Here is a 27,334-nt window from a genome sequence, read left to right on the forward strand (position 1 = left end):
CCATTTCAATGGATGCATGTTGATGTTGGGTGATTAAGTGTTTTATTGGTATGTGGTTGATCGTTTGTAAGTGTGTGATCATGATAAATCCTTGTTACATGTCTAGTCTCATCTTTCGCTTCAATGATTACACACCAGTCAATTTTTGAAGCTTGCCTATCACCACAACTTTCCTGATGAATCACTCATCATCTTTCCCTCATATACTGTTCAATGCGTAGTCTTAGCCCCAGTCAGCCATCCTTGCCTCATGGAACTATGCATTGCACAACAATGACCTGCAAGGAATACATATTACACAATCCCAATACTCAGTCCTTGTCTCCTACACTTGAAAATTGTGAAACCCTTGTCCTAGTTAGTATTCCACTGTACACTACACAGTTTCAGTCTATGGTCAGGCATGTATCAATGCTTGACTTGTGCAACTGTGCAATCACCTATCTCAATCTTCCCAGAACTATGCATTACTCAATCACAGTGGGAAATACTACCTCATTACATCACTGACTCCCTCAACTACGTAATCCCGAATTTTAGTCCCTCAGCCACTATGTATTGTGCAGCCATGGTCACTAGACCCTCATCATTGCCTCTTGGAACTACATACTGTGCAATACTTGTGCGTCCTCCTTAGTCTTGTACTCTATTCTAGATCAACCAATGTGTTTCATGAAGAACTAGATAGAATAAGATATTTTTGGACTGATGTGGCCTTGTCATGAATGGATTCCATCTATAGGTATTGTTATCTTGAAATGATAGGATGATGCTAAAGGAGCATGCCAAGGATATCATGTAAGAAGACACTTGTGAAGTTGAATATACAAAGAGATCATCAAATAAGAGGCTGAAGGGACACCAAATCATGACAAAAGATTAAAGATCCAGATGACATGGAAGAATCTAAATCAATTATCCTTTTGGAGGATGAAAATAAATTACTTACAAGATCCATCATGAAGACACAAAGATGGTAGTAAGGAAGAGGTCCTGACATTTACGCATCATAATGAAGTTCCATGTCGTCGGTGCCAAGTCATGGCTTATCCAAGTGTCGCCTCAAGAGTCTCATGTTTCATTGTATTTTTCCACACTATTTGGGGATATAATTATGTAATTCCCAAAATCAGAAAATTTAAAGTGTGTGGAAGTCCAAATGTCACTCATAGAATGTGAAAATTCATGTAGAAGTACAAAGGTCTCATAGGAGTTCGAAAAGTCAAATAGAAGCTCAAGAGTCACGAGGGGAACTCAAGGGCTACAAGGGAGGTATAGTACCACTTCATTTTTTATATATACACCCTCATAGCTCAAGAAAATACTTTTTACCTTGGCTTCTCAAGCTAGGCATAGGAGAGAAGACTAGGATTTTGAGAAGAAAGTAGTTGCTTAACGTTCCACTATTGGAACACATGATGTATCATTGTAACGATGTATTTTGGGACTTTCACTTTATAATTCAAATCTCTTAGAGCCGACACAATTTTCATGCATATGTTGTGTATGATTGTGAGACTATTCTTTCATTGTTTGTGGTATATGTTAATATTTCTACATACTAATGAAAATGAACTATTCATTTGTCTTTAGTATGCATCTTTGAATTGTGTGTATCTTGATTTCATGATTGTTATTTCATTGTGAACTATTTCACAAGATTACTTATGATTTTTTCAAATGTATGAGTATGTATTTATTAGGATAATACTATTATTTTTCTCTTAAAGACTCACTTTTTCTTCTTTTCAATGAAAGAGCCACTAAACACTTTGCAATTGAATACATCATAGGGATAACTCACTTGTTTATCTCAAAAGTGCATGGATTTATCTTATGTATTTTTTTGTGACAACCCCACTCAAAGCCCTCATATAAGCTGCATTGAAAATGTATTGTAAATATTTTGCAATGTTTGAAATCAATAAAAGGGGAATGCGTCAAGGGACACAACCTCTAGAGCTAGGGAGGAGGTCACTTTCTTGCTTATGTAGAGAAGAAACCTGAAATGCAGGACAACCATTAAAGGTTGGATGGTGCATGAATTGGTGAAGGAGATCTTGAAATTAAATGAGATGCAAGAGGAATTATGTAGGCCCATGTTGCTTTAGAAGAAACCACAAGAAAAATTATAGGAATTTTATGGAGGTACCACACACTACAGGCCACTAAGAACGCAACACTAATTATGGTCAAATAAGAGGCCAAGAAAATATTGAGGTAAGAGGAGAGAGGGATGAGACATTTAGACAAGAAGGGGAGATATAGATATGGATGAAAAGTGGCATCAAGAAGAATATTCAACAAGATCTTCCAAGAGGCAACGTTGAAGTGAAGAGAAGAGAAGGGGATTGGCTCTCGATCCCTAGAGGCTATGGGTTGAGTTTCTAGTTGTTGGATCCCTGTAACAACTTGGGGTTTCTGGAGGCCATGAGTTGAGGTAGGATCCTTGAAGCCTTGTAACATCTTGGGTCCCCGGAGGCCATGGGTTGAGACAGAGGTCTCTAGAGCCCTGTAATAGCTTGGGTCCCTGGAGGCTGTGGGTTGGGATGGAATATCTAGAGACCTGTAAGAGCTTGGGTCCCCTGGAGGTTGTGGGTTGAGATAGTATACTTTGGATCCATGTAACAAGTTGGGAAGAGACCATCCTAGAGCAGAAGCAGTAGAAGATTAGAATGAAGACTTGTGGTTATCGCCCTGATGGTACAATGGATTCTGGACTCTCTAAAATAGGATGAATCACCATGTGTGCACTTCAAGGTGAGGTCAGGCACCTCATGACTCTTGGTGTCATCCAAGCAAGTAACTATTAGTTGGTGGGATTGAGGAAGTAAGTCCTATGGAGCTCCTCATTCAGTGCCAGTTGGTATGTTAGTCCTAGAAGTAAGCAACCCACCCACACTCTAGAATTTGGCATGGGGGTGATGGATACAAGTACGTGTCACTACCACTGTCTATGGTTGGGTGGAGAGTCCTTATCCCATACTTAGTTTCCTTGTAAGTTTGAAGATAAGTATTTGTGTATGCCATTTATCTTCTAATTAATCATATCATTGTGTTGCAAATGATGGTTCTGGATTCATGGAATGTATTGCATTGATTCTTCTTGCATATGTGGTACATATTTGTGGGGATACATTATTGATATTCAAACACACACACACACACACACACACACACACATGCTAGATATTTAGATGCATGTTTGTGAAAGATGAAAGAAAAATGTGTGTAATGATCGTTAATGGCATACACAAAAAATTTGATGCATAAGAGACAACAAACCACATGATAACAAAGGCTAAGCCATAATGTTGTGTTGAGATTGGATTTACATACATGTTTAAAAATGTGAGAATCAACTCATAAATAAATTATTAAGGAAGAGAAAAAACTCATTACATGTCATGGTCGAGCCATGAGAGCTTGGATTAAAACTTGAAATATAACTGGGTTATGAGACCCTTTTATTCATACGAAGATTACATGGAATAACCTCTGCATATCAGGGTTTGTATTCATTTAGATGTTAATTTTTTTGCCAAGATAAAAATTGTTGTATTGCATGTCAAGTAATGCATTAAAGTTAAAGGTATTTCCCCTTGGGATCAATTGAGTTGCTAAATTTTCCTAAATGACCTTCATCCTAGCATTCTCGACAGGTTGGATATCTATTATTGACATCTTAGGATGTCTGCCAAGACACTTGAAGGTTCTGTGTAGAACCATGGAGATTCTTGTAGGCTTGTCATAGTGCCTAGTACCATAGGCATGTGGCAGGAGAGGTAGGAACCTCATAGAAGTCCACACCAAGCTTGTGGTAGGTAAGCGACACAGGAGCAACTATGCTGCCTTAGGTACCATTCGCTCCCAATGAGAAGGGAAGACTCACAGTCCAGGAACCCAATGGAGCATCTATTACCCAATCTCAGGAGGGATAATGTCATAGACCACACTATGCAACCAAGGGAATCATCATGAAACCATGAAGTACATCTGTGAGTCTACCAAATTCCCAAGATAGAGCCATAGTCGACAAGACTTGCTCGAAGAAGCCTATGTGATGACAGAGCTTGTAGCTAGGGAGGTTGCAGAGCTCTCTACCTAAGACAATGTTGGATGTAGAGTCGATGACCCTTTACCAAATCATAATAGAATGAGGAGGAAGACCTTGTTGCAATGAAGAGGAGTGAGGCCATGAAATTATAGGAAATTTTGGGATAACCTTATCCTTTGGATGGTCAAAACCATAGTACAGGGAGGATTATGATTGGTGGAACTAGATTCCCCCTCATGTGATTGGTTGAAATGACAAGGCAAGAAATCCATAGAGCCTAAATCCCATAAGATAATTTAATTTAGAGTAGGGGACTCAATGGTAAAGGGCACTAGGGTTATGTCAAGTGACAATGGAGAAAACTTCTTCTGCCATTCAGATTCCTCAGGTGGGGAAGATGCCAGACGTGGCCACCTCGGAAATGGAAGGTTGGAACCCCAGAGTGTTGTGAGAATGATTTCTTAAAGGGTTCCAAGTTCGAGGGTTCCCATTTACTAAGTAAAACAAAGTGCAAACCTAGTCATTAAGGGATCCCTCGCTCTGCTTAAATCGGGAATATGGTGACTTATCATAAGGTGGAGATGACACCATCCTGATGCCTTGAAGGACATGTGGCAAGTAGTTTGGAAATTTTGGGTATGAAAGGGTGCCACATATGGGTGACATGTGGACCTCTTGTAGGTCGACACATGGTGTGGAAAACATCAACATCACATCACCCGAGTGATAGCTAGACCTCGAAGGTTAGAAACCCCATAAATTTGGATGGATAAATGTCCTAGGGAATCACAGGTATGAAGGATCATTAGCTAACAGAGCACTCATTGATAGAGTACTACACTATCACTTTAGGCCGTTAAATCTGAAGTATTTTGATATAGGCGCGAGGATGGTGGGGCCACAAAGACACCAGTGGACAATACGTGGAGGGTTACGTGGCATACTGGAATATCAAAATCCAATAACCATTGCAAAAAGAAATAGCAGAGGAGCTGGGTAATGAGATGGATAGAGGATGGGTGGATGGACCTACACCAATGCGGCAGGACAATGGAAGGAGAACTGGCCATCACCGCGGAGTCATGACATGTAAGCCAAAAGGTTAGATTTTGGGGGGAACCTCAACTTGAGAGTTGGAGATTATTTGAGTATCTTAGAGTCATGACACGTTAGTCAGAAGGTCAGATTCTGGGGGGGGGGGTGGGGGGCTAAACTTGAGAGTTCAGTATGATCAGAGGGTCCTAAAGCTGCATTGAATTACTCAATTTTTTTTATTACCGCATTCCTCGAATGTGAACGAAGGGGTCAGGTATGTTATAGAGTGGTATTAGAGAATTTAGTTTCAATACTTGGACTGGATGGGTTTTGTCACAAGCAAGTGAGGATTTTTTTTGTTAAGTAATTATAGGATACCGAGTCAGTCTAGACTATGCTTACTATTTTTTAATGAAATTGTGCTAAGGTAAGTTAGCGGATGGCTAACAACTCAATGGGAGTAGGATTATGACTGTGAATACATTGTTATCATTAATTATGTACCAATTTCACAATTGAATGACTGTTGCATATGATTTGTAAATGGATTGTATGTTAACATGGTTGTTTTGTTACCGCAGGAATCCCCATGATAAATCCATGAATGCAAGCTCATGATCTTGATTTTGAGTTTAATTTCTACTTTAAAATGTATAACAATGTGTGTGATTGACAACACATCACAAGTAGAATAACATAGAAAAGATACAATGATGAGTACCAGAATGGTTGAATACAGTTCCGATTAGTCCCAACATGGAAGTGATGAAGTCATAACCAATGAAGAAGAGGGATTAGTTGGGAAAGGGGAGAGAATCACTCCCTGAATTGTATGGACACCTTGAGAAGTCTACGGTATGAGTTGAGGAGCTTTAAGGATGATAATGAGAGGCTGGTAAGAGCCCAAGAAAGGTAGGGTGAGGTTAATGCAGTCATCCTGCAAAGCCTTTCAGACTGGTAGAGGCAAAGGAAATTTGAAATGAGGACCAATCATAGAGATAGAAAAAGCCTTCGTGAGTAAGAAGAAAACACCAACGAGGCAAATGGTGGCATACCGAGCAAGAGGCCTAGGTAGGGAAGTAAGGACATTGTGCCAAGGGGAAAGCCTTTGAGTACCCCAGGAGGAAGGGCTAGAACATAGGTGCCATATTCAAGAAAGCTGTCTAGTTGTGTTACTTGGAGATACCACCAATCTCACCATTACCATCACTCATAGAGAAAGGAAAAGGGGCATGTGTATGAAGAATTTAGAAAGGAAAATCCAAACACATTTGATGGGGATGTGAAGAAGGTAGAGGAAGTTGAAGCATGGGTGATAGGGATGAAGCATTTTCTAGAATCCATGATTATTCAGAGAATTTGATAGCTAGATTCGCCTCTTACAACTTAAAAGGAAAAACTGAAATCTGGTGGGAGGACCTGAAGAATGATAAAGATGATGAGCCTCATCATTGGGTAATTATATGGGCCTTAATTCACCTCCTAGCTTAGTCAAACCAACTATTCTCACAACTTATTGCATACCTTTGATTATATTTTTTTTATGAGATGAGTTAGAGTTGGATATTTTTCTTCGTGGTCTAATGTGCATCTAATGCAAGATTAAAGGATAAAGGCAAGGAATTTTGGCAAAGACCTTGGTAAAAACTCGAATGGGACAAGGGAGAGGAATTATAGGAGGTAAATCCTCCTCATTTACTACCCTTCCATTCGAATATTCCTCCATCAGCTCGGAGTGTAAACAGCCAAATCATGAGGACTAGAAGGCAGCCAAGCAAGTGAAAGATAAAGCACCAGTTTATCTCGAGATTGGGAGCCGAGCCTCCCTAATTTTAAGGAAGTCGTTGGAGACTTCATATTTATAAGTAGAGAAGCCTAGGACCTCAGTAGGATTCGGATTTTTGATTGTAAAACTCTACTCTATTTTCGAGCTACAGGACCTGTGACAATTTTTTATGTAATCCATTTTTTTGATAATAAGAATGAGTTTTTTTTTGAGCCAGCACTCAGTTAACTGAGAGGTATGAAGCTCTTGGGTTAGGGCCAAACCCTAGCAGCCAAGGCTCCTCTTTATTGTACATGTATGCTAGCATAGATTCATAGTTTCATTGTTCATTTTCTTAGTAGCTCCATTTCCATTACAACAGTGTAGATTAGATTGGTTGTATGTTAGTTTGCTTCCATTTGTGCCTTCTTTCAGTTAGCAGGTTAGCAAGGAGAAAAAGGATCACCATAAGGTTGTCAGCAGGTGCCTCGGCCTCACTTCCTCCCTTTGGGACCATGACTTGAGGAAGAGACCCTTCAGCAGCCCCAAAAACACAGATTTCTAGTTCTTGCATGAGCTTTGGAGTTTGTTGTCTTGATTCAGCATTTGGTTCATTTCATTGTCATCTTTTTCCATTACTCCATTTCTACAATAAGATCTCACTCATGCTTTCATTCCCTTCAGCACTCTCTTCATGCATAATATAGGCAATTGATTCATGCTTTTCTAGTTTATGAAAATATATCTTGTTGCATAGTTCTTGGAAAACACACATGTTTTAAGCACAACAGGTACTTCAGGAGGAGACCCAGACTTCATCACCAGTAGCCACATTCCACTTCATCCACCCTAACCATCTCTTGTTCCACCATGAACCTCACTAGTTTTTTTGTCATTGAAATTCCCCTAGATACATTGAGCAAATCTAGCCATCTTTGATCTTGGATATTGACTCCTGAGTGTTCCTATACCTTCTAACACCCCATCCAACTCATCAAACAACTTTTCCAATCTTTCCAACACCTCACAATTAGCTCTCAGCCATATCCTATAGGTTTCCTATCATTCCTATAGGATCACCCTGTAAGTTTCTAGTACATCCTCTAGGTTTTCCTGAAACGACTTGTTTTGAGGCTGAATTGATGGGGAACCTTTAGGAAGTCACAAAAAGCCTCAAAGGACCCGTCCACACCATCCAACCACTCCATAAGCCTTTTAGCCATCCTCAATCATCTTCCATCCACCTGTCACATCCACAAGAACAATTAATTTGCAGACTTGATTTTGCCTAAAAAACCAAAAAAGTGAAAATAGATTTAGTTTATTTTTCTTGCTTACACACTAGTATGGTTTGATGCTCTTTACTTGTGTAGCTTAGATAACAACATTAGGTTAGTGATGATTTAGCAATTCCTCTTAGCACAACCGTTTAAATGGTTAATTAGGATATGGCGTGATTTAGCATTACATGTTGTTTTCTTCATTACTGCAGTAGTGTAGCTCACTTAGAATATATTTTCTCTTCATCCATCAAAGAATCAAGCTTCTTTTGACTCTATAGAATTCTGGCTTGGAACCCCTGGGTTCTCGCCAGATGAACAGTGAAAACAAGTAGGACCTTCACTTTTACTTGTGCATATAGCACTGTCACCTCCAAGTTTGTACGAACCTCGGGTTGATAAGTAAAGATGGTAACCCAGGAGTTGCAGCATCCTTGTTGCAATACTAGTGTTCATCACTTTTTGGCACCGTTGCCGGGGAGGTGTCTGAGTAGAATGTGATTACCGCTTTCTTTTCTTCTACTTCTTGTCTTCAATTTTCTTCCATTAGTTTATTTATGCAAAAGTAATCTAGTAGCTTCCTTTCCTTCATTTTTCATTATCTGCTTTCCTATCCATTCTGCAAGTAGAATTTCAATTCAGCAAGTAGCTTTTACATTCTGTCAGTGATTTTCATTCAATCAACAATTTCATTTCTGTAAAGTACTTTCCAACTTAAAAAAATTACAAAACCACCCCAAAAACATTTCCTTTCATGCCTCGTAGGAATAGCAACAATTTATGGAATTTTTTTCCAAATACCCCCATTTCATCCAATAGCCAACCTTCTCTCTTCTTCAGTGACTGTGAACAGGAGGAACCTTTAGGTGAGAAACCTGACATATTTGAAGAGCCTAGAGGGGAAGGAGAAGAAGAGGAAACCATTCCTACTGAACCAATGGCTGAAAACCAAAATGACAGAGGGAATAGAGAGAGAGTTGAGGGTGCCTTCCCCATTAGGGAAACCAACAGGGATACTAAGATGAAGAATATAAGCCCCTCTGCCCTACCTCATTTCCATGTCCTGACCATAGAAGAGCCTGACACTTTCCTATTGGAGTTTGCTTTTATGTGACGAACCTATGACTATATGGACGATGAGAAAAAGTTAAAACTATTTCCATCTACCCTCAAGGCTGCAACATTGTGATGGTTCATGGGATTACCTGGAGATAGCATCATAACCTGGGCTCAGATGCAGCAGGCTTTTAACAACAAATATTGGGACTACTGTAGGTCAAAGGATACTAAAGAAGAATTTTTTAGGATGACCATAGGCCAGGATGAATCCTTAGAGTACTATAAAGAAATATTCCAGCTCAGTTACAAAAGGGCTAGGTGCACACTTGACCTTGAGTCACTGAAGCTGGTCCTGCTCAAGGGAGTAAGAGAAGACCTTCTGGATACCTTACACTTATTAGTAGGAGGAGACATCTACCAATTACACTATGAGGATATCAAGATTGTCTTTAGAAACCATTCTAGGGTAGCCAGGAAAAAGGGTAGGAGTAGTCAACCTATGGCCAGTACATCATCTTCCAACTCATCCATTAAGGGTGAAATTGGAAATATGCTGGAAGATTTGAAAAGTGAGATGCTGCAAACCTTACCTTGCAAATGGACACCATTAACATCAAAAGGAAGCAAGAGGAAGTAGAGAGAGCGTTGGCCTCCTGGGCCTAGAACTTACCGGTAGGGCATCCAAGGGTCATCCCATGAATATTACCACCCCAACCAAGAAACAACTATACCTTCTTGGGGACCCCCTGCTCATCCTTCCTGGTCTACACCCCCTACTCATCCTTCATAGTTTACAACCCCTCCTTGGTCCTATGCATCTCAGTATCATTCCTAGCCATCCAGCCAATCATTTCAACCTTACGCTTCGCCACAACCTTAGTGGAATACACCACTCCATGGGTGGAGGCCCCAATACAACAATGCTCTAGCTCTATTGCCTCCGCCACCTGCCCAACCACAACTCCTACACTCTACTCCACCCAAGCAACCCTAGATGCTTGCCCAGCCAAATCTGAACCTGAACAATAGGAAGGTTCAACAAGTATACATTAGAGAGACATCATATCCAGCTTATGCTATGGAAATCCAGGAGATTAACATAAGATTTGGGAGAGTCCTCCCAGATAACCAACCTCCCCCTCCACATAGGGAGGTTGAGTAAGAAAGAGAGGAAAGCAACCTTAAAGTAAATCCACCCTTTCCTGAGAGATTAGCACAGCCACTCTAGCCTACCCCAAAAGAAACTGAACTTCTGGGAGAATTTAAAAATATATGTGTAAAGATCCCCCTTCTCTAGGCAATAAAAGATGTTCCCATTTACAATAAGTTGATTAAGGAGAAATGCTTCAAGCATCCAAGAAGAAGAAAAAGGGATGCCCCTACCATTAATGTCATTGGGCAGCTCTCCGACTTAATGCTGGGGCAGGTAATATGTCCAAAATATTTGGACCCTGGAAGCCTTGTAGTAGATGTGCGCATCAATGGCACCATTGTCCCACACACTCTGATTGATCTTAGGGCTACCATTAATGTTAAGACCTAGGACACCATGTTGAAGCTCAACCTCTAAGGGTCATTAAGGAAGACCACAATAGTTCTGCAACTTGCAGACCGTTCCACAGTCACCCCTGAGGGAATTGTGGAGGATGTGATGGTCTCCATTGACTCCTGGGAGTACCCTGTAGATTTTCTAGTTCTCCAACCTAATATTAAGCTTACTGGTTACCCTCTCATCATTGGCAGACCATGGTTGGCCATAGTTGATGCTTACATTAGCTGCAGAGCTGGGAATATGACCATCAAGAACGAGCATATTTCCAAATAGTTAGTCCTATACCCTCCTGCTCAACCTTCTTTAGAGCATGCTTTACCTTTATGGTTGGAGGAGGAGGAAGAAGATGAGTTTTATTCCGCCCAACTTTATGATTTAGAAGTGACCATAGGAGGAGGACAACAAGATGAGGATGACTTGATTAAACAACTGCTCCAAAGTCTAACTCCTAGTTCATTACCATTAGAAGAAGAAGTAAGGGAAGACTAGAACAATCGTCCAATTGACTTATGCTTGGACGATTCCAACCAACTCCGAGTCAATACCATAGAATTCGGCCTAGAGAAAACCTTGAAAATTAATCCATCCCTCTCTTCTCTCAAAGAGGAAAAGCTATGCAAGATGTTAAAAATAAACTTAGAAGCCTTCGCTTGGAGTTACAAGGAAATGTATGGAGTACACCCCTCAATGTGTACTCACCACATATACATCAAAGAAGGTTGCAATCCGGTCCAGCAACCACAAAGGACGATGAATCCATCTCTTAAATATATAGTCAAAGAAGAATTGCAAAAACTACTAGATGCAAGATTCATTTACCCTATCTATGACAGTGAGTGGTTCTCCCCTTTAGTGTTATTTCCCAAGAAAAATGGTAAGTGGAGGATTGTGTCGATTATAGGGAGTTGAACCAAGCCACAAAGAAGGATCATTTTCCCCTACCCTTCATTGACCAAGTGCTAGATGGCCTAGCAGGGAAAAAGTTTTTTTCTTTCCTAGATGGATTTAGTGGGTACAACCAAATCCATAAGACCAGGATAAGACCACATTCACCTGTCCTTGGGGTACTTTTGCCTATAGGGCCCTTCCTCTTGGCCTATGCAATGCTCCTACCACTTTCCAGAGAGCAGTCTTGAGTATTTTTGCTGAATTAGTACATGATGCGGTGGAAATTTATATGGATGATTTTACACCTTATGGCTGTGATTTTCAAGAAGCCCTGACTAATCTAGGAAAAGTACTGCACAAATGCATTGAAATGAATCTGTCTCTCAGTCCTAAAAAATGTGAATTCTTAATGACTGAAGGGACCATGCTAGGTCATTCAATATCTCAGCAGGGACTGTAGGTGGACTCGAACAAAATACTCATCAAAAGTGTCCCACCTCCGCAAAAGTAGAGAGATGTCAGGAGTTTCTTAGGGTTAGTTGGGTACTACCGAAGGTTCATAAAGGACTTCAGCAAGTTGGCCTCTCCTTTATTTGGGTTGCTGGCTAAAGATTCTGAGTTTATATGGTCAAAAAGCTGTCAAGAGGCCTTAGACATTCTGAAGGGTAAGTTAACCACTGCACCAATTCTCCGAGGCTCGAATTGGGCCCTCCCCTTTCATATTCATGTTGATGTCTCACACAAAGCCATAGTAGCAGCCTTAGGTTAGGTAGAGGAAAAAATTCCTTATGCCATATATTTTATCAGTATGAACTTGTCAAAGGCTGAGCTAAATTATATAGTGATCGAAAAGGAACTATTGGTGGTTGTCCATTCATTAAACAAATTCAGGCATTACATTACAGGCTATCAAACATTTTTGCATATTGACCATGCTGCAATCAAATATTTAATGAAAAAACCAGATATGAATGCTCGAATTATAATATGGGACAAGAAGTGGTTAAACTAAGGATCTACAAGGTGGCAGCTGATTATGAGGAGTGGGAAATGATGAGGTTGTAGTGGGGACCAACGGTCCAAAAATGGAAACGTACCTCTGTTGCCAGCATACCACCTCACCCCGAAACACCATAAAGGGAAATAAAACATCGTTCGCATGCATTAATGCATTCCACCTCCTCGAAACTCCCTCACTCAAGTCACTCTCATAACTTTGGCCACCCATCGGAAGCAAGGATCCATCGTTTTGCACAGGAATTCCTACAGGAGCATCCATAATAATTCCTATAGGATATAGTCTACAGGATACAGTCTATAGGATCAGTCTACAGGATACATAGGGGCAGTCTACAAGATAGGCAAAGAAGAGTTCAAGAAGGGATATCATGGTAATCATCCACTCCCACCATTCTAAAGAGGTAGGCTCTAAAATTCCATCCCCATGTACAAATCTAGTGAATTTAGCAATTGTGAGAGGTGAATTCCATACACAATCAATTCTGTTTTGCTCCTGCATTTAAAAAAAAATTGTGTCAACCCTCTAAGTTTTTCCTCAAGCTTCACTAGCAAGATGACAGGAGGATTTAATAGGAGAGAGCCCACAAACACTGTGAGGATACAAAAACACCCCCAGGTTTTTGAAATCTTTACAAGACACAACCGGATGGGGTTTTTCAAAAAATTCACAGGGTATGATGATGAGGTGGCTTAAGAATTTGCTCACTCCCTCACTCCACACAACAAAATCCATGCCACTATTTTAGTTAGAGGCCTCACTATAGATCTCACTGCCGAGCTCATTATTAGGGTCACCACACTTCCCTAGGAATTCCATGGTGAAAAGAAGACAAAGGAGACAATCAAGTGGCAAAAAGGAAATTCTTTTTAGAAGGTGAAGAACCCACTAAGGAAAAAAATGGAGTAAGGAGGGACAATCTGCCATATCCATGGAGTGAGGTAGGCTACCAACTCATCAAGTATATCTCATGTGAGGGTAGATATAGTGTTGTTTATGGCTATCATTTTAGGATCCTTGAAGAATTAAGATTTGGGGTAGAAACACCAGTTCACCAAAGACTCAACATACCCTATTTTTTGATGCAATCACTCATAGACTCCAGCAACAAAGTGAAGGAAGGGAATTCCTAACAATTGGCTCACAATGGGTTGATTAGGATCCTCATTGAAGATTCCCTCCAAAACCTCAGAATCCCTATAACATGGTCAGTCTTCAAAGACTTTCCAGTAGAGGATGACATCAAAACCCTCACTTATGATGTTAGTCCTTCTATCAGTGAGGAGGAGGCAAAACAGGAAGAGGAAGATACAGAGCTAGATAAGGATGAGATGGATGAAGAAGAAGCTGACACAGAGGAACATGATGAAGTAGAAGAAGAAGAGGGAGAAGAGAAGGAGGATGATGGTGAAACAAAGGAGGAAACTAAGGAAGAAACTGATGGAGATGAGGAAGAACCACAAGAGGAAGAAGAAAGGAAAAATAGAGAGGAAGAAGGCATTGAAACAGAGGGGAAAGAACACAAGGAGGAGTCACCTAGGGTGTCCCCAGAGGCCATTGAGAGAGAGGTAGTAGCTGCCCTCACTTCTCTCAGCACCCCAGTCAAACAAAAAGGAAAAAGGAGGCAAACTCCCCTATATTTCAGAACAAGAAAGAGCACAAGAATCAAACAAGGGAAGCCACAAATATCAACAAAAATTCCTATTGAGATTGAAGATTCCCCTACTCAAAGAGACAAAATGCCTTCCCCTAAGTCACCAATCACATATGTAAGGAGGCCTAATACTAAATCAACTTCCCCAAAGGGTAAGGAAATCCTATAGGATCCACAGCAAAACCTACAGGAAGCAAAAATAGTCCAACAAGATACTCTGCTGAAACTACATGAAGCACAAAAATTGGAAAGCAAGGTAGGGGAGTAGCAAGAAACAAAAGAAGAAGACCCAGAGACAAAGGAACCAAGCCCCCAACCTAACCTAGACTCTTATTACCGATTTATTGAAGGAGGTAGGGTAATACCTCAACAATTTACCATCCCATTGTTTTCTGAATTTGAGAAGGAGAGGGCCAGAACCCACTGATGGATGCAAATCGCTAAGTCAGAAAGGGTGGAAGACATTAGGCACATGGAAGAGAAGCTCAAAGAAATGGGCAAAGAGCTAAGTGGCTTAAGGGATAGAGAAGCAATAATGAGAGATCGACTTAAGAGGGAAAATGCATGGCTGAGGGGATAGCTACAGGAAAGGGAGAACCAACTAGCATGTATGGCCAACCTCTCCTTGGAGGCCATCTAGTGTAGGATTCTAGATAATTCCTATGCTCTTTACCTCAAAGAACTGTAGAAATTTGAATAATTAAGTACTTATTCACAGAGATTATCCCGATTATACACTATTGCGGAATACATGCACAATACATAATCTCCTCTATGTTGATAATCAATTTAGCAGCATCAAAAACAATGAAACATCAATTGCATGCACACATTAACATAGTATGTAACCCGGGGAAAGCATACAGCTGAAAACCCCACACTATCTATATATTATAATGATTGAGAACATGTAACAATACATAGTACAATACTCCTCACAAATACTCAGTACTATCTCCACCTGTTACACACAAACTAGCTCAGATCTGAATCAATCACAGGTTCAAATCTCCTCCGCTGCTTGCCTGCCTCCACTGCACAATCCTGATTGAAAATCACGTGAGCACAGGCTACAATTACCTTGGTATCGTCCCACACTGCGCAGTACTCATTGGCATAACTCAATCCCATTGATTGTTCAAGATCTCATGCACAACTATAGTCACAACTGATAGCAATCTCAACCTCTAACAACTGTCTCCACTGAACTGTCCATGCACTGAGTTAACTGATGTATTCTTCAGTTTCTTTATGTGTTAATAATTAGTGAATTAATTAATATTTAATTCACACAACTCATCACTAGTGTATTCTTTAGTTAGACTAGATTACAACTAGTTCAACCAAGTCAAACTGAACACAACTCCATCAATTGCACAATCAACTCCACCAAACTCAACCACATGAGTTCTAACTGAAGTCCTGCATGCAATAGCTCAACTAACACATAAGAAAAGCGTATTTCCTTCTGGCAGCTGCATGTGCCACATCCGCAGCTCGAATTGAAGTGCTCCAAGAGGATAAGGTAATGTTTATAGTCTAAATATTATTATGAGACAATAATATTCGACTGTTCTATTTTTAGCCCGGCAGTCTAAAAAAGAAACCTGCCCATATGTCTAAAAATAGAAGTCCATCTATTTTTACCAACATGACCAATCATCCACAAATAATAGACTGCAAATCATAGACCATGATCCATATGTCTAAAAATAGACTTTGCGCCAAAAATAGCCTGCGGGCCCACTTAGTGAAGGCGACTCCTTTCCACTAAGCTCCATCATCTTGTTGCATTTTCAACACTCCCTCTCAACAAGATATGGATTATTTGCAACCGCTATCCTGCAACTTTGGAATGTTCTGCATGCAACACATTTGCCCGGTCCACTTGCTCCAACAACACTTGGAACAAAAACACTCCCAACTGACCACTCTGTTGGGCTAGGAACATACTCTGATGCTAAAGCTCTACCTACTGCTGACAAGTGCTCCCTCTCTAACATCTGAGCTACTACAACATCTCCATGCATCTCACACCATTGCACACTTCTCTGTGCCACCTAGTACTATGCAAAAAACTTGTGCCTCTCGCATTGCTGCAGCCTGCTAGCTATGCGCTGTCCTGGGATTCCCTACACTATTGCTCTCTCTGTTGCTCCATCTACATCTGTCTCTACCCAATCAATCAGTTCTTGCTACTCCACATCGGGGCTCCCGTAGCAAGGTCTCATCCAAGAGGTTGGGTACCTCAAGGATCCTGCCCCTCCTCCTTGGGACAATCAATCTATATCACCCCACCTCCTACCTGGAGGTATGGCTGTATGTGATCCCTCTACCCACCTGGCTCGAAGTTTCCCCCTACTAGAGGCCTCTGCATGAGTAGATGTCTCTACTCGATCTCCTCTCAGCTTCCCTTGTTGTGCCTGCTCCACAACCTCCTGAAGTTACTGCACCAATCATGGCTCCTCCACAATCGTTTGAGACTTCTTCTGGCTCTGCATGTTGAGAGGTAATATACACTCCCTCTCAACCACCAAGTATCCATCAATTGCCTCACTGCTCAAGGCTTTGCATGCATCTTGAGCCTCAAGAGCATACAGGTTCTTGACCTGTGAACCAATCTACTTCACCTGTCTAGTGATGATGTGTCTAAGGAAAACCTTTCCCTTACTGAAGACTACATCATAGCCTCTGTCTTCCAGCATCGCGATCGACACCAAGTTTCTCTCCAGTCCTGGTACATACTTGACATCGGTCAAGGTAAGGTGAATCCATGCTCCCTCTGAAAAATAATCGTGCCTACACCTGAGACACTATACTTCTCATCATTACCCATCGCTATGACTATCTGGAGATCTTTCTCCTCCAAAGTACTGAACAAACTCTTGTCACCGGTCATGTGGAAAGAAGCTCCACTGTTAAGAAACCAAAAACTTCCCACCATGGATGAAACCATGCATGCAAAGAGTGTGAAATCCAACTCAAACTATGAAGCAAGTGCCTCACCTTCAGATCCTTCCCCGGATCCCTTCTTGGACTTCTTCTTTGGGCAATTAGTAGCATAATGGCCCAACTCATGACAACGAAAGCATCTCACCTTCAACTTGTCAACCTTCTTCCAATCATTGGAAGAACTGGATTCGGAAAGAGAACCCTTCTTCTTCCCATTCTTTTCTTTGGTAGCCAAAGCACAATTTTCTTCATCAGATGCCTTTGATGAAGATCCGTCCTTGGTATTCCGCCTGATCTCCTCTTGCACAAGATCAGACCAAAGTCTCTCCCATCCTGGCAATTTCTCCTGACCATTGACAGAGTCCTGATAGGAATGCCAACTCTTCAGAAGACCAAGGAGATCCAAGCTCACCAAGTCCTCATCATCGACAGTCACCCCCACACTTCCCAGCTCATACCTGCATTGGGTGAACTTCGTGAGATACATGGGCATACTGTCTCCATTCTCACACTTAATGTTTCTGAGTTTATCCTTGAGCACCAACTTCCTCTGGTTGCTCTTGCTTTGGAATAGATCTGTCAATGCTTTCCACATCAAGTATGGAGAAGCCTTTCCATGCAGGCTGGACACAATGTGATCCTTCATGCCCTCCAACAGAATCCTTCGACACTTTGTTGTCTTCTTTTGCCAAGCATCAACTTGCGCAGTATCAGTAGGCTTTGGGACCTGAGCCTCTATGAACGCCTTCAGCCCATTATCATCTAACACCACCTCCATATTGTCCTTCCATGCAATATAGTTCAAGCTACCCTCAAGAGCATACTCTAATCGCAATCCGTTGAAAGAAATTGCAACGTTGACACCAAGAAAACACTGCTGCAAATTCGAATTCCACCAGCTCCAAACTCAACTGCCTCTGATCTAAGATTCATGAGAACAAAGTATTTCTCTTACAGAGATTGACTTTATGGGATTTTACCAGATATCTCACCTTCCAAAGGAAGGATGAATCCAGAGGCTACCTGGCCCGATTACAGACTCTTCCTGAAGAAATAAAATGTAAACACTTTCTGAATAATAGATCTGATGATCAATAGCTCTGATACCATGTAGAAATTTTGAATAATTAAGTTTTTTTCACAGATATTATCCCGATTATACACTATTTCAGAATACATGCACAATACATATTCTCCTCTATGTTGATCATCAATTTAGCAGTATCAAAAACAATGAAACATCAATCGCATGCACACATTAACATAGTATGTAACCCGGGGAAAGCATACAACTGAAAACCCCACACTATCTATATATTATAATGATTGAGAACACGTAACAATACATAGTACAATACTCCTCACAAGTACTCAGTACTATCTCCACCTGTTACACACAAACTAGCTTAGATCTAAATCAATCAAAGGTTCAAATCTCCTCCGCCGCTTGCCTGCCTCCACTGCACAACCCTGATTGAAAATCACGTGAGCACAGGCTACAATTACCTTGGTATTGGCCCACTTTGCGTAGTCCTCATTGGCATAACTCAATTCCATTGATTGTGCAAGATCTCATGCACAACTATAGTCAGAACTGATAGCAATCTCAACCTCTAACACCTGTCTCCACTGAACTATCCATGCACCGAGTTAACTGATGTATTCTTCAGTTGCTTGATGAGTTAATAATTAGTGAATTAATTAATATTTAATTCACACAACTCAGCACTAGTGTATTCTTTAGTTAGACTAAAATACAACTAGTTCAACTAAGTCAAACTGAACACAACTCCATCAACTCCACAATCAACTCCACCAAACTCAACCACATGAGTTCTAACTGAAGTCCTGCGTGCAATAGCTCAACAAACACATAAAAAAAGCGTATTTCCTTCTGACAGCTGCATGTGCCACATCCGTAGCTCGAACTGAAGTGATCCAAGAGGATAAGATAATGTTTATAGTCTAAATATTATTATGAGACAATAATATTCGACTGTTCTATTTTTAGCCTGGCAGTCTAAAAATAGAAACCTACCCATATGTCTAAAAATAGAAGTCCATATATTTTTACCAACATGACCAATCATCCAAAAATAACATACTGCAACTCATAGACCATGATCCATATTTCTAAAAATAGACATAGTCTAAAAATAGACTTTGCGCCAAAAATAGCCTGTGGGCCCACTTAGTGAAGGCGACTCCTTTCCACTAAGCTCCATCATCTTGTTGCATTTTCAACAAGAAAATTGGCTGCAGTTTCAAATTAAAACACTAGCATAGAGGGTCACCATGCGATTTCAGGACTACAGGCAGTTTATTGATCTTTGTGATCAAAGTACACTAGAGGATAGGGCCAAAATGGTTGAGTTTTATTTGCACAACGTGGCCCTCGTAGACATGAATGTTTGGGATCCTAATGCCAAGCTAGAAGATCTACCATTAATGGCTTTGGCATCATGGATGAACCATGAGGAGTCAAGGGATGTAGAGATGAAAAGAATATTGGCCAGGGAGAAAAAGGAACCTCTTTTCAATAGAGCTAAACAATCAAATCCCATGGCCCTAATCAACACCCATAATTTGATTGCAAATGATCCTCAGTTGGCACCTAGATATCTTGCTGCCCAAGAGCAAGTAATTTCACATTTTGAGGTTATGTTTAGGCTACTAGGAGATGATAGTACACATGTCTGCCTAAGAAGATTGAACACACTGCCACACAGCTTGAAGATTAGAGAATATCACTCCCCTCAAAGATTGAGAGAGGCACTCAACAAGACACCTATGTATAAGCAATCAATGCAAAGGTTGAAGGTCAATTGGATGGACCTAAAAATCAGTCCACCACTACTCCTAGGGATGTGTTATCAGGAAATCTAGTGTCTATACAAAGCTGCTAGTCCCACTAAGACTGGTAGCTACCTTAGAAACAAACAAACTAAAACTACTTTCGTTTTCCTTTATGAGAAGTAGATAAGAGGGGAACAAAGGAGACCAACCTCTGTCTTGCGCTTGGTTCCTTGCTTGATTCCTCTCCCTTCTGATAGATCTTTGCCACTTGCTTCCTCGTCTACCCAACTTCAAAGAGCACCTGTGGAATCAAAGCAGCATAACACTATCCAAGAATAGAGATCTACTATCATAAACAATATAGGACCAGATATATATTGACCACACAAATGCATATATCATCAATCATACGAGAATGTGGAGGAAAACTTGAATAGCTTTATTAATATCAAGAATAGCAAAGAGGATTACAACTAATTGTTCTGACCCAGCATCATCCTCTCAGCAAGAAAGCCCTTCTTCACCTCATGAAAAGCTTAGATCACCCAACACTATGATGTTACACCAAGAAACCAGTAGCACTTCCTTACACGATACAAAATTCCAGCCTCTGGATCTCTAGAATGAGGGATCCATATATAGATGTTTGCAAGGGGGGTGAGTCAGCTTCTGAGATTTTATTAGTGTCCTCTCTCTGATAGTTCTTTATCCCACTTGGAGATTGATGATCTCTTACTCATCCCTGGGCGAATGAAGAGAGGCAAGTGTCACAGGAGAAGTTTCTGGAAGATTCCATGATCCTCCACCTCACAAATTGACTCTGCCATTTGTCCAGTCTTGCCCATCGCACCCCATAGAAGGGCTTTTCAGTATGCATCGCACCTCCCCTGTGCATTTAGGTGGGATGCAGCGCACTTTGACCATGGAGCAGGTGAGATGGTCCAGTTTTGACCAGTTCTGAGTAGTTTTTCATGGAGAACTTCTGGGAGATGATGTAATCAGTTTACCTTGTTCTTTTAGGGGTTGGAACAACACTTTTAGGGACTTAGGAGCCCTCGGTTTATGGACATAATTGATTGGGGTTGCAGTGCCCAAAAATTTCTATAACAGTTGCCCCCTAAAGCATGAGGTCGTTAATCTTTTGATGTTGGGTGAAATGCTTTATCATGAGGATCCGAAGTTTTTTTGAGCTGGAAGGCGACCTGTAATAAGATACAATACAATACATTATTTTCATAATATTTTCATGATCTAGCTGAGGAGGGCATTCCCATGCTCATCTTTATAAATTCATTTTCATGTACATAAGACAGACAATTGTCTGTGTGCAGACTGATGATTCTAGTAGAGCCATCATCCCTTAGATTGGATGGTTATCTGTGTAGCAATGATGTACATTTGATGTCTTTATTTTCTTGAACATATATCGCAGCCCGGATGGATGAAACTAGATCTGGGGTCTTCAATCTCATTCGATCTTCACTCAAAGTACAAGTCGATCCATGTGAGAGATGTTCTGGAGTCGAACATGGAAAGACATCGCCTGATGACCAACCAATGATGTAAGCTATTAACAGGCGCGAGAGGAATCACCAATAATGATGATGACCCTCAAGATAATACAGTACAATTCACATGGTGTGAATAAGGGACTTGGCGTCGAACACCATGCAAAATCTTTCGGTCGAAGGCCATTGATGTAAACTTGTCGCCGGAAGTGAGAAACTTGCCATTGAGGCATGCAAGAAGGCCATTGATGTAAACTTGTCGCCGGAAGTGAGAAACTTGCCATTGAGGCATGCAAGCTTCAAAGTACTGAAAAGGTTGTTCCTGGATCAACTTCTTGGATAATGAGCTGATGTCGACAAGAAGCGAACCGTCATAAGAGGGCGTTAGTGAATCCCACATCTATGACACGGAATGGAGCAAATGATTTTAATGGAGGTGAAAACGATCTGATGATATAAGGTTCAAGGTGGCGGTCATGAAAGAATGGAGTGTGAATGTATTGTAGTGGATGAGACACAGGCGAATTCTCTGAGCGACTTGTCTTGAACATACCGGCGACACTGACATGATGGATTGGTAGCGTTAACCCCAAATATGGATGGTGTGATCGACCAATGGTGATATGACCAGTAAACAGAAGAACCCAACCTGACTCGGATGTGGAGTGAAAGTGTCATGTTCAAGGGCGACTTTCTACCAATAAAGTTTCTTTAAGTTTTCTTCCCAATTTTTCCCCAGTCATTGTTGATCAGTACCTCTTTATTTTTGTCAAGCTTGAGGAGGATAACATATGCTTGTTCTATAATTTTCCCTTCGGGCAAACCCATCGCTATGTTTTAACGAGCCTAGCGATAGTGAAACTCGTTCTTGTCTGTATGGACAAGTTTGTCTCTATTCGGTTTTACCAAGTTTAACAACAAAGATAACTCGGTCTTTTTCAATTTTAGAGAGTCTGAAAGAGACGTAAAGAAAACTCCAACTATACTTTTTCATCATATAATCCCTTAAGTCCGAAAAAGTATAAAATAATACAGAATTTTCAGTAATTTTAACGAGCCGAACAAAACAAGCGCTCGATATTTTTGTGTAATAATCCCTCAGGTCCAAAAAGATTAAAATCTAAAGGAGGGATAGCACTTCCAGTCACTTTAACGAGCTGGAGAGGCCAATTTCTTGGCAATCTTTTCATATTTTACGAGTCAGATGAAAAGAGCTTAAAGGAGACTCGTTTTTCGAGGAACGAGTGAAAAATTCGGGTAGCAGCTAATTCCAGGTAAGGTTTGGAATTTTCCAATCACGGCAGCGTCACAAGGATGGCTAACAGGATCACTCTTCGCAGATGTTCCTAGAAAAGGGTAAACAATCAAATGGAGGTGAATGATCGGCCAATACAGAGTGGAGGTGATGATGAGAACACGACCAAGGCTTCAAATGCTGATGATAATGCATTCATGATGGTTATTTATCGGAAATTGATTCATTTTTTATTGAATGAGCTTAAACTCTGGGGGAAACATTTGCTCACTACTTATGTTTAATTTTTAATGAGCTTGAACTCCACATAAAAACTGCTCGATCTAGTCGTATAATAAGGATGTCTCATCTAAGATGGCATTTTTTCAAAGCTTTGCCCCACATCCTTTCTTTATGCAAGTTAGGAAACGACCAATCCTACAAGTTTAAAGGGTTAGAGGACCTACAAATTTAAAAAAATAAATGGTCACTCTTCGCTTGCACACCAAAAGGTTTGCATGCCCCCAGGTATAACGAAAAATTTCAGGTTACCAAAGATTGTTCTATCCGCATTGCAGACAAAACACTTCCTCGGCGATGTCTACCGAAATAAACAAAGGTGAGTGGTGCAACTGGCTCCACTCACATAACTTTGACGAAGGAATCTTATTCTAGTCTAATCTCATAAACCAGTCATATATCCCTCGCAGAAACCTACCCTATACCCAAGGTTTTCTTGTCGAAACAGACCAGGGTGCATGCCCCCTGGGTTTCAGTCATGTCCTCCGAATCACTCGCGCTCATCAAGTGGACGGACTGGGGATTGATGAGACATTCCTTGCGTGAAAAGACCATTCAGGGATGGTATTTGACTATTTTCTGTGTGTGAACCGGGGAATGAAAGATGGTCTACGAGCTTGACCACTCTTCCTTCATGCGGAAAACAAATTACTCTAAAGAGTGAGGAGACAATGGCTCCCATGCAATAAATATAGTCGCATCCAAGGAGTAGATTATAATCCAGGGGTCCTTGGACTACCATTATGTTCATGTGAATGATTTTCCTTCTCAATGTTATCGGCACATTGGGAAGGATCCCTAACGGTCGACTGGTTCCTTTGTCAAAGGCTGTTAGATTTCTCATTTCAGGAAAAAGCGATGGTGAACCAAGCGCTTTCCAAGCAGTTGAGGAAAGGATACTCACAGAAGGCCCTTCATCTATGATGGTACCAGCCATGACCATTCTATATATTTGAGCAATGATTCGAAATGGTACACTAGCCGGTAAACGGGGTCTACCTAGTAGATTCCAATCGAAGGAAACAACTAGGTTGCTTGGAGATGGGACTGAATAGACGGCCGGATATGACTCTGACGAACTTCCTTCCTGTGGTAAAGGAACGGGTAGACTGCCCCCATGTTCATAGGAGTCTGTGTTTACGAAGAGAATTTGAACGGTGTCGTTCTTGTTCTCTCCGGTGACTGTATCATCTAAAGATGGACCTTCTAAAGGCAATACTAGGTCAACTGCCACCTTGACCTTTTGACTTTCATCTGGTGTGGATTCAGATGGTTTATCTTCAATGATAGATGCTTCGACTGACCACAATGGCGTGTCAGTCGGATTTTCAACTAGTGATGGACTTGGCAAGAGTTTCTTATATCCAGGAGGAAGTCGTAACAGTGAAACCGGACAGTCGTCCAAAACTATTTTAGCCTCGTCTAGGAAGGGACAACGGTGGATGGCGTGATCGCCTTCACACAATTTACCGGGGAATTTATTTTTCCTTTTCTGTCCTGACATTTCGCTTTCACTAGTTGACGGCGTGCTTTCAACATGATCATCAGAGGTTGTTGACACCGGATTATGCAAATGAGGAGACCAGTCCCTTAAGATCCAAGGAATGCAGGGACAATCTCGATGATAGTGATCTCCTTTGCAAGTGACACATGGAGATTTAGGCTTTGACAATGCAGTGTGTGGATTTTCACTAGATGATGCCTGGTTTCCCCCTGCCATCTTTGGCTCCTTCTTCTTCTTCTCTTTCTTCTTCTTCTCCTTCTTCTTCTTAGTTACTTGACTTTGGGCTTTACCAGCTCCATCAAGAGAAGAGGAAGGAGGAGAGGGAGAACCGGACGAAGTAGAAGGTTGGGGGGTAGCTTTGGTATCATCTAGCTGCGTAGTTGATTGTTCAGGAATCACGGTGTTCTGAATGACAGAGGTCGAGAAGAGCCATACGAGCCGATTGTCAATCCTGGAAGCGACAATGTGGCCATATGGGGCGCACCAACATCTCCCCAAGAGGAGAAAGGACTAGGATTTCCTCCAAGGGGAAATCCTTGGTTGGTGGACTGTGTTTTTCTCAACCTAAGACCAACGCAGGAAGGGTGATGTTTATTCCAATTAAAATAAATTTTAGACGTTTTGACACAACTTGTTTTTTCAATTTTTAAGAGTCGAGAAAAAACAAAAGATGACTCTAGTCGCCTTCGATTTTTAATGAGCTTGAAGTGACAAGTGCTCAAATGGACCTTTTCCTTTAAGGAGTCTGAAAAGGAATGAAAGAGACTACTCTGGAAATCTAGATAGAGGGATTACCAAACCAATCGCAAAACTGCAGAACACTGTTTACGTTACGGCAGTCAATCTTCCCGAATGCTGTGTTCAGTGTATTGTGATCGATAGGGTGGCAGACACAACTTCCTATGGATAAAGGATATAGCCTATTGTGGTCTCCCAATATATACTCAACGGTACATGGGAGCACAAGTCCGTACTGGCACTTATCGTCTCAAAGTGGAGGAATCACCCAACCAACAATGAAAACAACAGTTACCAGGATTTACGATGCCGGAATACGTCTCTAGCCTAGACTTCTAAATGTTGTGCGTTAGGTTCCAAAGCATTTTTTAGATTCATTAAATTTATTTTACAGTTGATCTTGCTTAAGAAATTTTCCTTTCAGGTTCACTAGCGGAGTCGCCATTTTGTTATCGGGAAATCTAGTGTCTATGCAGAGCTGCTAGTCCCACTAAGACTGGTAGCTATCTTAGAAACAAACAAACAAAAACTACTTTTGTTTTCCTTTATGAGAAGTAGATAAGAGGGGAACAAAGGAGACCAACCTCTGTCTTGCGCTTGGTTCCTTGCTTGATTCCTCTCCCTTCTGATAGATCTTTACCACTCGCTTCCTCGTCCACCCAGCTTCGAAGAGCACTTGTGGAATCAAAGCAGCATAACACTATCCAAGAATAGAGATCTACTATCATAAACAATATAGGACCAGATATATATTGACCACACAAATGCATATATCATCAACCATACGAGAATGTGGAGGAAAACTTGAATATCTTTATTAATATCAAGAATAGAAAAGAGGATTACAACCAATTGTTCTAACCCAGCATCATCCTCTTAGCAAGAAAGCCCTTCTTCACCTCATGAAAAGCTTAGATCACCCAACACTATGATGTTACACCAAGAAACCAACAACACTTCCTTACACGATACAAAATTCCAGCCTCTGGATCTCTGGGATGAGGGATCCATATATAGATGTTTGCAAGGGGGGTGAGTCAGCTTCTGAGATTTTATTAGTGTCCTCTCTCTGATAGTTCTTGATCCCACTTGGAGATTGATGATCTCTTACTCATCCCTAGGCGAATGTAGGGAGGCAAGTGTCACAGGAGAAGTTTCTGGAAGATTCCATGATCCTCCACCTCGCAAATTGACTCTGCCATTTGTCCACTCTCACCCATCGCACCCCATAGAAAGGCTTTTCAGTATGCATCTTACCTCCCGTGTGCATTTAGGTGGGATGCAGCGCACTTTGACCATGGAGCAGGTGAGATGGTCCAGTTTTGACCAGTTCTGAGTAGTTTTTCATGGAGAACTTCTGGGAGATTATGTAATTAGTTGACCTTGTTATTTTAGGGGTTGGAACAACACTTTTAGGGACTTAGGAGCCCTCGGTTTATGGAAATAATTGATTGGGGTTGCAGTGCCCAAAAATGTCTATAACAGGATGCTATAAGGGAGAAAAGAAGAAGAAGCAAAGAGGAAGTGGGAAAAGGTAGAAAAGAAAGTGGGCTTCTATGAACAAGAATAAGAGACCACAATAGAGGCATGGGATGTTAGAGAGGCTACCAGAGCCATGAAGGACATGGACATTGAATAAGTTGCTCAGAGGACGAGCAACACTTTTAGTAGGGGGTGATGATGAGCCTCATCATTGGGTAATTATGTGGGCCTTAATTCACCTCCTAGCTTAGTCAAACCAACTTTTCTCACAACTTATTGCATACTTTTGATTATATTTTGTTTATGAGATGAGTTATAGTTGGATATTTGGCTTTGTGGTCTAATGTGCATTTCATGCAGGATTAAAGGATAAAGGCAAGGAATTTTGGTAAAGACCTTGGTCAAAACTCGAATGGGGTAAGGGAGAGAAATTATAGGAGGTAAATCCTCCTCATTTTCTACCCCTCCATTCAAATATTCCTCCATCACCTCAGAGTGCAAATAGCCAAATC

Source organism: Pinus tabuliformis, chromosome 9 (assembly GCF_031772625.1).
Source record: "Pinus tabuliformis cultivar Carrire ecotype Pingquan chromosome 9, CPIR1, whole genome shotgun sequence".
Taxonomy (NCBI): Eukaryota; Viridiplantae; Streptophyta; class Pinopsida; order Pinales; family Pinaceae; genus Pinus; species Pinus tabuliformis.